General features: G+C 43.5%; 1 protein-coding gene across 2 annotated transcripts in view; it reads left to right on the top strand.

Moving 5' to 3' along the window:
* Window positions 1–3,163: 3,163 nt before the first annotated feature.
* Window positions 3,164–9,249, top strand: part of LOC120957385 (uncharacterized) — a 74,861-nt gene continuing 68,775 nt past the window's right edge. For both annotated transcript variants that reach the window (XM_040379576.2, XM_040379575.2), the window contains exons 1-2: window positions 3,164–3,347; window positions 7,353–8,613. The gene's annotated coding sequence lies outside the window, so the exon portion shown is untranslated. The remainder of the gene's footprint in view (window positions 3,348–7,352; window positions 8,614–9,249) is intronic.

The raw sequence follows: 9,249 nt of genomic DNA, 5'->3' as shown, positions 1-9,249 counted from the left end.
TGAGATAATTCACTTTTAGTGCATGTTGGGGGAGCATCCATCTGCTTTGATCGATTGGTGAGAGGATTAATATAAAAATGGTTGCCTCTCTTTGAACGCTTCGGTAAAGAATGTTGCTTCGTTTTTTTGTTTTATTTTTGATCTGGCAGATAATTTGCCGCAACAAATGGTCAGCTTGGGCAGAAGGTCAGCACGAGCGTGTTCGGCTCATAAAATTGACCCAGCTCTGTAGGTCCATCATTTCCCGTAGCAAGAGCTTCGTCAAGCATCGCAAGATACGATTGAACGCGTTGAACGCTTGCAGGGCAAGATCGATACGAGATTAATCGAATGGGTTGAAGAGGTTCAAAGGAAGAGATAACAATCGACACAGCAGAAGAGAACGGCAATGGAATGTTGCAACAGAACGCGCTGTGCGCTATTGTTTAATAGTGAGAGCTAGCGCAATATTCCGCCAAACACTCTATCGTTCTCTTATAGCGTTCGCGAATGGGGGAAAAAAAGCGCCAGCCAATGAACTTGGCCTTATGAACTTCGGCTCCGGCAACCAATTGTAGCGGACGCTAAACAAGAACGAACTTTGCATTGTCCGTGCGATGGTTGCTGACGTACCAAACTAGTCGAATGACGAAGATAGGTGCGCCCTGCCCGCGATGCTCCAAAAGCGTCCAGCAAACGAGCAAAAGATTTAGCTTAATTGCATTTGCTCGAAACTTTGCGGCGCTCCTCTGGGGCTCCGAAGCTTTACCATTTCCCAGACCCCAGGCGTCCAAGTTTTGCCGAACGCGTTCCGATCAAAGTCGATCGAGCGCACCGCACCATAACGATCCGCCAGTTGCAAACAGTTATGAAACGAATTACAATAACTGTACGCGCTCGCCTTGAGCCGGGCCCGCTGGCACGAAGCCGTGGCCACGACACGCCGACAATGGACGTGTCCAAGCTTCAATGGTTCGATTGCAAACATAATCAATGAGCAGGGTAATGATTGGTTTAATTTTTCGCCCTGGCCAGCCCGCGACCGCTCGGGTGACGAGCGCCGGGTGACGAGCAGGGCTGTGCCACAACAACATCAACAAGCAGCATCAAACAATACTGTGCCGTTGTATCGGAACCGACCTTTAACCAATGTTTGGGTGGTGCATTTTCTCCACCTCTTCGCTATCGATCGGAAAGTACGAACAAACAAAAAAATGAGACCTTCAGCATCGCCTGAAAAGAAGACAACACATTAGCCAGTGTAATCATAAAATCGCGCCATTCAATTATTCGCTCCGCGTGTAGCGTACGGAGGTGTGTGCGACCCAACCAGGCTCCCGTCGTGCGTACGAGTGCGCGTCATCGAGAGCTGAAAATGCCCGGGTAGGCTCGTTCGGCATATCGACGGTGCGGTCAAGGTTCACACGGTTCGCTGCTGCTGCTGTTGGCGCTGGTGATGGGTGAGGCAGGTGTGGTGCACAGCATAAATGGTGCAGCTACTTCCGAAAGCAACAGATAGGGGCACCCGCGGGCACTCAAAAGAATTCCCGCCGCTTTGCACCCCGCCCAGGAAAAGCTCCGCCGCACTGCAGTAAAAGCTTCGGGCAGCGACACTCGCCACGAGTGTTTGCCATGCTGAGTGCGCGAAGAAAGTTCGCACGAGTGAGTGCAGCGTATTGGTGAGTGCATGTGGGAGAAAGAGAGACTGGATGAAGCGCAACAGGGTTGCATTCGTTTGTTTTGGTTTGAGATAGAAGTTGGCAGTTGGCCAAGTTTTGGTTGACTGGGGTGTTAAGTTTACATTCATAAGCAACATTAGCATTACTATACACAAGCATATTTGATCTTCTGAACCTTTCGACATGTTTGAGAGCTACTATGTCTTATTTTATTCAATTCATGTATAGTACTTGGCTCATCCCGTGGCACAGTCGTCAACTCGAACGACTCAATGACCGTCTCCCCGTAGCAAGGATTGACTATCCGGCTACGTGGTAATGATTTAAGTCTCGAAAGCCTGTATAGGCCGGCATGTCCGCGTAGGACGTTACGCCAAATAGAAGAAGAAGTACTTGAGATGATCTTAATTTGGCTTTGCATCATAAATTGTTTGTTTTTATTACTTTTCCAAACTAACTGGGATGTTTTCTGCAAAAAAAAAGATTTCTTTATTTCCTTTATTTTTAAAATGGTCTTGAATTGCATTAATCATCATTTAAACATAGTAATTTTTTCATTTAATTTACAAGCTAACATACATTTAACGCTTTGCCCTTAAGACTGTTGAGCTCCTGGTTAACTCCTAACTCCTGATTAACTCCTGGTTAGTGAAAGTTGGTTTATTTTTTTTTTTTGTGAAGTCATCTTATTCTAAAGATTCAAATAGTCTTTGAATTTTTTGTTAATTACTACCTTTAAGATACCAGACAGAAATGATATTTTAAATAAAAAGTGTCTAATTTGTGCTCCTTTTGACATTTAAAAGAAAGGGTGAGGTAGAATCAGGATTGCTTTTTCATTCGTTATACCTCATTATTGGCATTATTTTACAATGATTTAGCAAAGATTTTATTACATTCATCTTTTGAAGAAATATGAGCTACTCCCACAGAGAACGAAAATAATTAATATTCACCTGATCTGCATTTTTTGCATCAGTAGGTTGACACGAATGATTTATTTTAAAACATTGAAAATAAAATTACCTATTTACCATCTTGGCACCAACCAATCCACTCTTTGCAACAAATCAAATATTTATAGGGAAAAGATCGTTACAGTCATTGTGAGAAAGAAGACTTCATTATCATTATAATAAATTCTTCTACACTTCATATTTATTTGGGTTTGTGTAATTTTTTAAGTAATAGTTCTGCTGGTATGGCTTTCCTTCGTCACATTTCTTACAGTTTTGATTTATATCCTTTACAGGTGTTTTTTAACTTAACATCAAACCTAATTTAAAGGACCATCACGTTGTTATTTGTATCTTATTTTGAGTTTAGTTATGCTTCTGATGAACAAATCCATTTAAGGAAGTTCCTTACAAAACCGTTGCAACAGTTGGAACTCGCACGGTAGCTCACCCGTGCGCTCAGCTTCCCCTGCGCACTCATCCCAGCGCACGAAGCTTTCCGAGCGGCACCCAGCGAGTGCCCGATCTGCCCCGGGCTTGCAACGGCATGAGCTGCCTCCGGAACCGCGCGCGCACACACAGACAGCTCCGACGCTCATTTCATTTCGATGCGTTCAACGGTTCGCACGTGTACAGGCGCCGCTCCGTTTCCGTGGCGTTAGTTTAGTGGCGTGGTATTTCGACAGTGACGGCGTAGCGCGTTAGCACACAAACAAAAGCAAAATAAAGCAAGGTGAATTTCATGATTTGTGGTATTTTATCAACGTAAAAAGGGTTAATGTGCGCGCGTGTATGTGTGTGTGTAGGGAAAGGTGCGAATGGTTTGGAAAGCAGCTATTGTCGAAGGAACTGATAGGGAATGTGTAAATGTGTGTTGAAAGTGCAATGATTGATATGAAATTGAAGTACACAAGCGTGTGGATAAAACGGTTTACAAGTGAAGAGTGTGTGTTGGTTATTTGTGTTTTTTTGTGTGTGAACAGGAATGGAAGATCGATACATGATCGCTTGACAGTGCTTTAAAATCGGCAGGAAATGTAAATTCGAGCGATTGTGCAAACCGTATCGCAGCAAAAGCGAACCATGAAAATGCCGAAAAAAAAGAGTGATCCGACAACACATTACATAGCAGCAGCAGCAGCAGGTGAAGAACAAAGCCATTGCCAGTCAGTGACACTGCCACCATCACCAGTCGGCCAGATGGGTCACTGGACAATCGAACAACGATCGGGAGCATGAGCTGTGTGTAGTGAAACGACACACGCAAACCACGTTCTCGCCGTATAAAGTGGTATTGCGGCGCGTTCTAGACCCCACTTGAAGTAGTAGAAGCACACACGCACGCACGTACGGGGGCCAAGGGTGCGTGCCGGGATCCGGTGTTCCCGGTTTCGGCTGGCTGTGCCCATTTTTGGGGGGACACAATCCGCGTTTCCGTTCCCCGCCACGGCAAACAATCGTCCAACGGTCGATCGACGTATCGTTTCGTAAAAGGAATTGGTTTTGTTGCGGCAAACGACGATATTGGCGACCACGACTCACACACACACACGACGGCACGGGTTGGTCGGGATGCCTTCACCAAAAACCAAAGCGAATGCCAATCAGACGACGATCTTGGACGACCAGATCGCGCGTGTGTGTGTGTTGAGTCTTGGCTTCTTACATTACACTGGCCGCAGACAGAGTGGTTGGCCTTCTAGGCGATCGATTGCAGCTTTGCGATGCATACAACCCCCACGGGACACGGGATGGGGAGTGGGTTGTTGTAATGCACCTGCACGCGAAAGCTTTGCTGCATTCCGTGTTTGCTCACGATCCACTGCAATCCACTTGTGATTTTGTTTTGTGTTTTTTATTCCTGTTTCTGTGGGTCAAAACAAAGTAAAGGGTGCTTGTTTTTCTAGTGTTTTTCGTTTTGGTTTGCAAGAAAATGGGGCAATTTGAATGATCTCCACTGGTGTCTTAAGCCGGCTCGAGTTAATCTGACAACTTTGGTTCACTTCGGGGGGGTAAGAAGAGGAAGAAAAAAAGAAACAACTCGGTGCTGTGCGATGTCCGGCTTTTGTCGTGTTTATTATTTGTAAACTCGTTGAAAGGCCACCTCAACATGCTGTTGTGACTGAACATTGGTCTTGATCCGTGGACAAGATTGTTTCACTCACCCTGTACACACACACACACACACACACACACACACACGCGAGAGTGATTTTGTGGTATCAGCCCATTTTACCTGTTTCTTGGAAAACCGTCTGTCGTCGTCTGGTTGTGGCAAATCGGCAACACAGAACCCACCGTCCCATTGATGTGGGAGAATAAAAAAGAAAGCGAAAATGCAAGCGCCCAAACACCGACGTAACTGAGCAGGTTTGGCAAAATAATTGAAGGAGCGCAAAACGTGAGCCGTGGTGGGCGAGTTTCGTGTTACCGAGGTCCAATCTTTTTTTTTTGTTTGTTGTTGCTCCAAGAATGTTACGATCTTTTCGAAAGTTTGGTTACAAAGTTGCAATGAAGAAGGTGGCAGCGTCGGCAACAAATGAGGCGGCAACCCCGGTTTGGTGGTTTTGGGGTCTATTTTGTTGGGAAGGAGGCAGTAAACTTGGGTGGTGGAGGTGGTGGTTGCATATTATTCGGGGGACTTTGCGAAATTGAAACAGGCGTAAACCGGGTATTTTTGCTGTAACAGCAGCCTATTGGGACAGAGGGTTGTTTTTTTTTTCTATGGCATAGAAGCTTTTACTTCGAACACATCTAACTGATATGTTTCATGTTTGATGGCAGTAGTTGAATGAATATGGTTGATATGGTCACGTTTCAGTTGTTCTTGGAGGTACAATGGCCTTCTGGTTTGATTTACAGTCATGTAAATAAGGCTTACACGGTGTCTTACTTCTTCAACACCTGTAAGCGTAGCAGTACATACGATGTGAAAGGATGAATTTGTAGAACTCTAATCGAGATGTGTTTTTGGAAGATGTACAAAAAAATAATAATATTAATAATCGGAAGACATTTTATAAAAAATGAAAAAAAAATGAATTAGGCATCAACGAAATTTAATCAAAAAAGTCAAATAGAATGCTAAATTCTTTAAATGATATTGATCAAGAATTTTTGTTATAATAGATTCTACTTATTGAGTTTGTTTCCTTTACTTCTCGCTATTGAATGGTGAATGACCCCAAATTATTCCCTGACAATGTTTTTTAATGATTATCTGATCGAATTTTATAGTTTTTTTTTCTTAACTCTATCTAATTTTACACTTTAACAAGGATTTTTTTTAATTTAAATTGATTGATTATTGCATTGCATAAAAACATTATTTTTTATTACTTTTATTTTGCATACGGGTTTTGTTTTCAATACTAATTCATTTCAATACAGGGTTTTCCAGGAGTTCTCATACGACGACATTTGTACGACATTTTATCGACTCTTTCTTTGTGAAATGGAATGGTGAATGGAACTTAATCTAATAGGAATTATATAATGAGATTAGTATAGCAACCTTTTTGGAAATCCAATCCAATAGGAAATTCCAAGGCGCCTGTTCAAAAAGATAGCCATTGAATCCAAAATCGATCATATGAATTTCACTTCACATACGAAAGAGACGAGGAAATGTCCCATAACCATGAGAGAACCCCTGGAAAACCCTGTAAAACATATTTCGTGTTGTGCTACTGTTTGACTGTGCTACTTTACTTTACTGTGCTACTGTATTAACTTATTTCATTTTTTTTTTTCAAAAACTCCTTCTATTTTATCACGTATTGTTTTGTGAATTATTTTTTTTTTAATATTTCAAACTTTATCTTGGTTGAAGTATAATTCAAGTTGAGTTATTCTTATTGGTTTTCTGATTACACTTCTGCTATTCCTTTACTATCTTTTTAATTGTATTTTAATCCGTCTTCTTTCGTAAAACTATTATTGTTAGGCAAAAACAGGGTTGAAAACACCTTTGTTCGGATTGTTTCGCATGTTATACAAAATTTACAAAAATATATATTTGCATTTGCGTTTTGCACTAATTGCAATGTATATTTGGCCCAATTTATACAGCTTTTTTACTTTGTAAAGCTCCATTTTAAATTGAAACTAACGAAGTGGTTCAATGTTTCATTTTATGTGCCGTTAGATCTTATAAAAAAAAACAAAAATCTATCGTTCTACTCCAAAACTAAAGGGTGTCTGAAACATGCCAAGAAAACTGCTAGTTCCTCTTCTCCCACACACCTTGGGTGTTTTCATTCTTTGTGTACAAACTAACCGCACTAACGGCCCCTCGCTCATAGCAACCGGTCCGTCACCAACAGCAACAACAATCAGGGCAAAAGCAACGTATGAGGAAGTATGAGGGAGGAGGACTCTTACTATATATGATTGCTGCCACCGGAACAGCAGCTCCTCGTGTCCCGTAGTAAATAAAACATGAACAAAACGGACCCGTCAGAGCGCGGACACACACATACACCGTCGCTGCGTTCTAAGCGGCGATGCGTTTCCAGCGCAAAAGTGACGTCTTGCGTAGAGAAATAGAAGTGTGTGCAGCCGTTTTTTTTATTATCATGTGTTCGGTGTAGACAAAAAAAAACGTGCCAATTAATGTACAAAAGTGTTGGTGTGTAAAAAATACGCCGTTAACAGTGAGTGTGATGTTTAAAATTCTATAATAATTTTCCATTTCTAATTCCTACTTCCTCCCCTCTCTCTCTCTTTCACCTTGCAGCGACTTTCGCTCCGTGCGTGCGCGTATTGTTATTATTTGCGTGGCAACCGCAGCAACGGGGGCACCAGCAAAAGAACGCAAAGAAACCACCGCTTGCAAGTCGTTCTAGCGTTACAATAAATGGCTTGCTTGCTCTCTGGGTGTGATTGAACTTGCCATAGTGCGGAAAAAAAGAAGCAACCGCGGGCGATTATAGTTTTCCAGCGATGTAGCTGCAGTGGAAAACATGTGTGAAGCATTGTGAGGAAGCATATTAAATGCGGGTGTGTGTTATCATAGAAGTGAAGAAAAAGTGTTACAAAAAAAACAACAACAACTTGCACCTACTGTTTTCCGGCCAAAGGTGGTGGTGGTGTGTGCGTGTGTGTTTTGTTTTGCGATGTGAATGTGTTTGCATTAATTGCAGTGTGGCAGTGCGTCCGGACATCTTTGTGTCCAGCAGTAAGAGTCAAGCAATGGGTGTGAGTGTGTGTTATTAATTTATATCTTTATATCTTTATTTCCACTTTATTTGGAGAAAGCGCAAAAAGAACGCAACCGCGCGCGTCGCACGCTGTTCTGCTGTCATTTGCTGCGATACGCAACAACGCCAGAACGCGCGCAAGTGTGCGGTGGTCGAGGGCTTTCGAAGTAACCTTCCCCGCCCTTTCAAGACCCCCTTTTTAAAGCCCCCCTTTGTAACTAGCAGCGGCAGCAGCAGCGGCAGTGTGTTCCAATTCCCAGACTCACCTGCAGCATTCGCTGCACCTTGTCCGAAAGGCCGCCCAGATGCTTTCACCTGTGTGCTCTTGCCCGTGTGCGTGTGCTGTGTCGTTTCAGGCTAGTGGTGGTGAAGTGAAACCTCATTTTCAGTTATAAATAAAGCAAAAATTAAATAACTCCACCAAGCGAGAGAGAGAAAGAGGGCAAAGGGTTCCGTCATACAAACAGAGAACCCCGTTATCCTGTTACCCCTTTGCACGTGTTTGTGTGTGTGTGTGTGTTACATCGTCTGTGTTTGTGCTTCTGTTTGGCGGGTATCCTAGTGAGAACACCTTTCGCGCTGTTTCGGTCCTGTTGTGGCAAAAGGGGAGGAAGGTTCGGTTGTTTGTGTTGCCAACAGGGTGGCGCGTTTGAGTGTGTTTGCCGCTGCGTCTGCCGCGTGACCTCGCGTCGTTCAGCTGCTGCTACCGGAATCCTTGCAAAGGCCAGGACACGTGCCCCCATATTTGCGATTGGCTTCCCGGACCTGTGCGCGCCATCGATACATCCTACACCCGAGGTAAGTCTCCGGTAACTCTAACACTCGAATCTGGAAAGGGATGGTTTAGTTACAACATTTGCTCACAGTTGTTTATGTTATGCTCTGTGAAAGAAGTTTTGTCGCTTCTTGAGACTTTGGATTTGCAGCTGCCCACGGGGGGGTTCGTTGTTTGTGGCTCGAAAGCTCATTTCATAATTAATCAAAGTGGCGTGCAGTGTGTGCGCATTTTCCCTGCTGCTAGTCAGCATCTCTGATTAGTAGTGTCTTGCCTGTTTTTTTGTTACTACTTGATCATCTTACACAGCCAGACGCTGTAATTTAAGCCAGCCCGGTAATGTGGCGCGCTACGCACGTGCATTACGCAAGAGGCGCAAAAACTAATGTCGGCACGCACAAGCTGCTAACACTAATCATCAACTAAATCTGCAAAGAAAAAAAAAGTGGGACACTACACACACACACTCACACACACTGTGGGATGTGCCCTGCGGGATGTGTTGCTGCGAAGAAGAATGCTAATCGTAAGCATTTTTTTTTGTGTGGTTAAAGCTCATGCACGCTGTTATGCCATCATTAAGCGTGCGCACTGACTAGGGGGATAGCTTTCGAACGTGTGATCAAACTGTTTGTTTTTTTCTTAGCTGGAAGTCATCT

Source organism: Anopheles coluzzii, chromosome 3, assembly GCF_943734685.1.
Source record: "Anopheles coluzzii chromosome 3, AcolN3, whole genome shotgun sequence".
Classification (NCBI taxonomy): domain Eukaryota; kingdom Metazoa; phylum Arthropoda; class Insecta; order Diptera; family Culicidae; genus Anopheles; species Anopheles coluzzii.
This window is presented reverse-complemented; position numbering and strand designations above follow the sequence as displayed.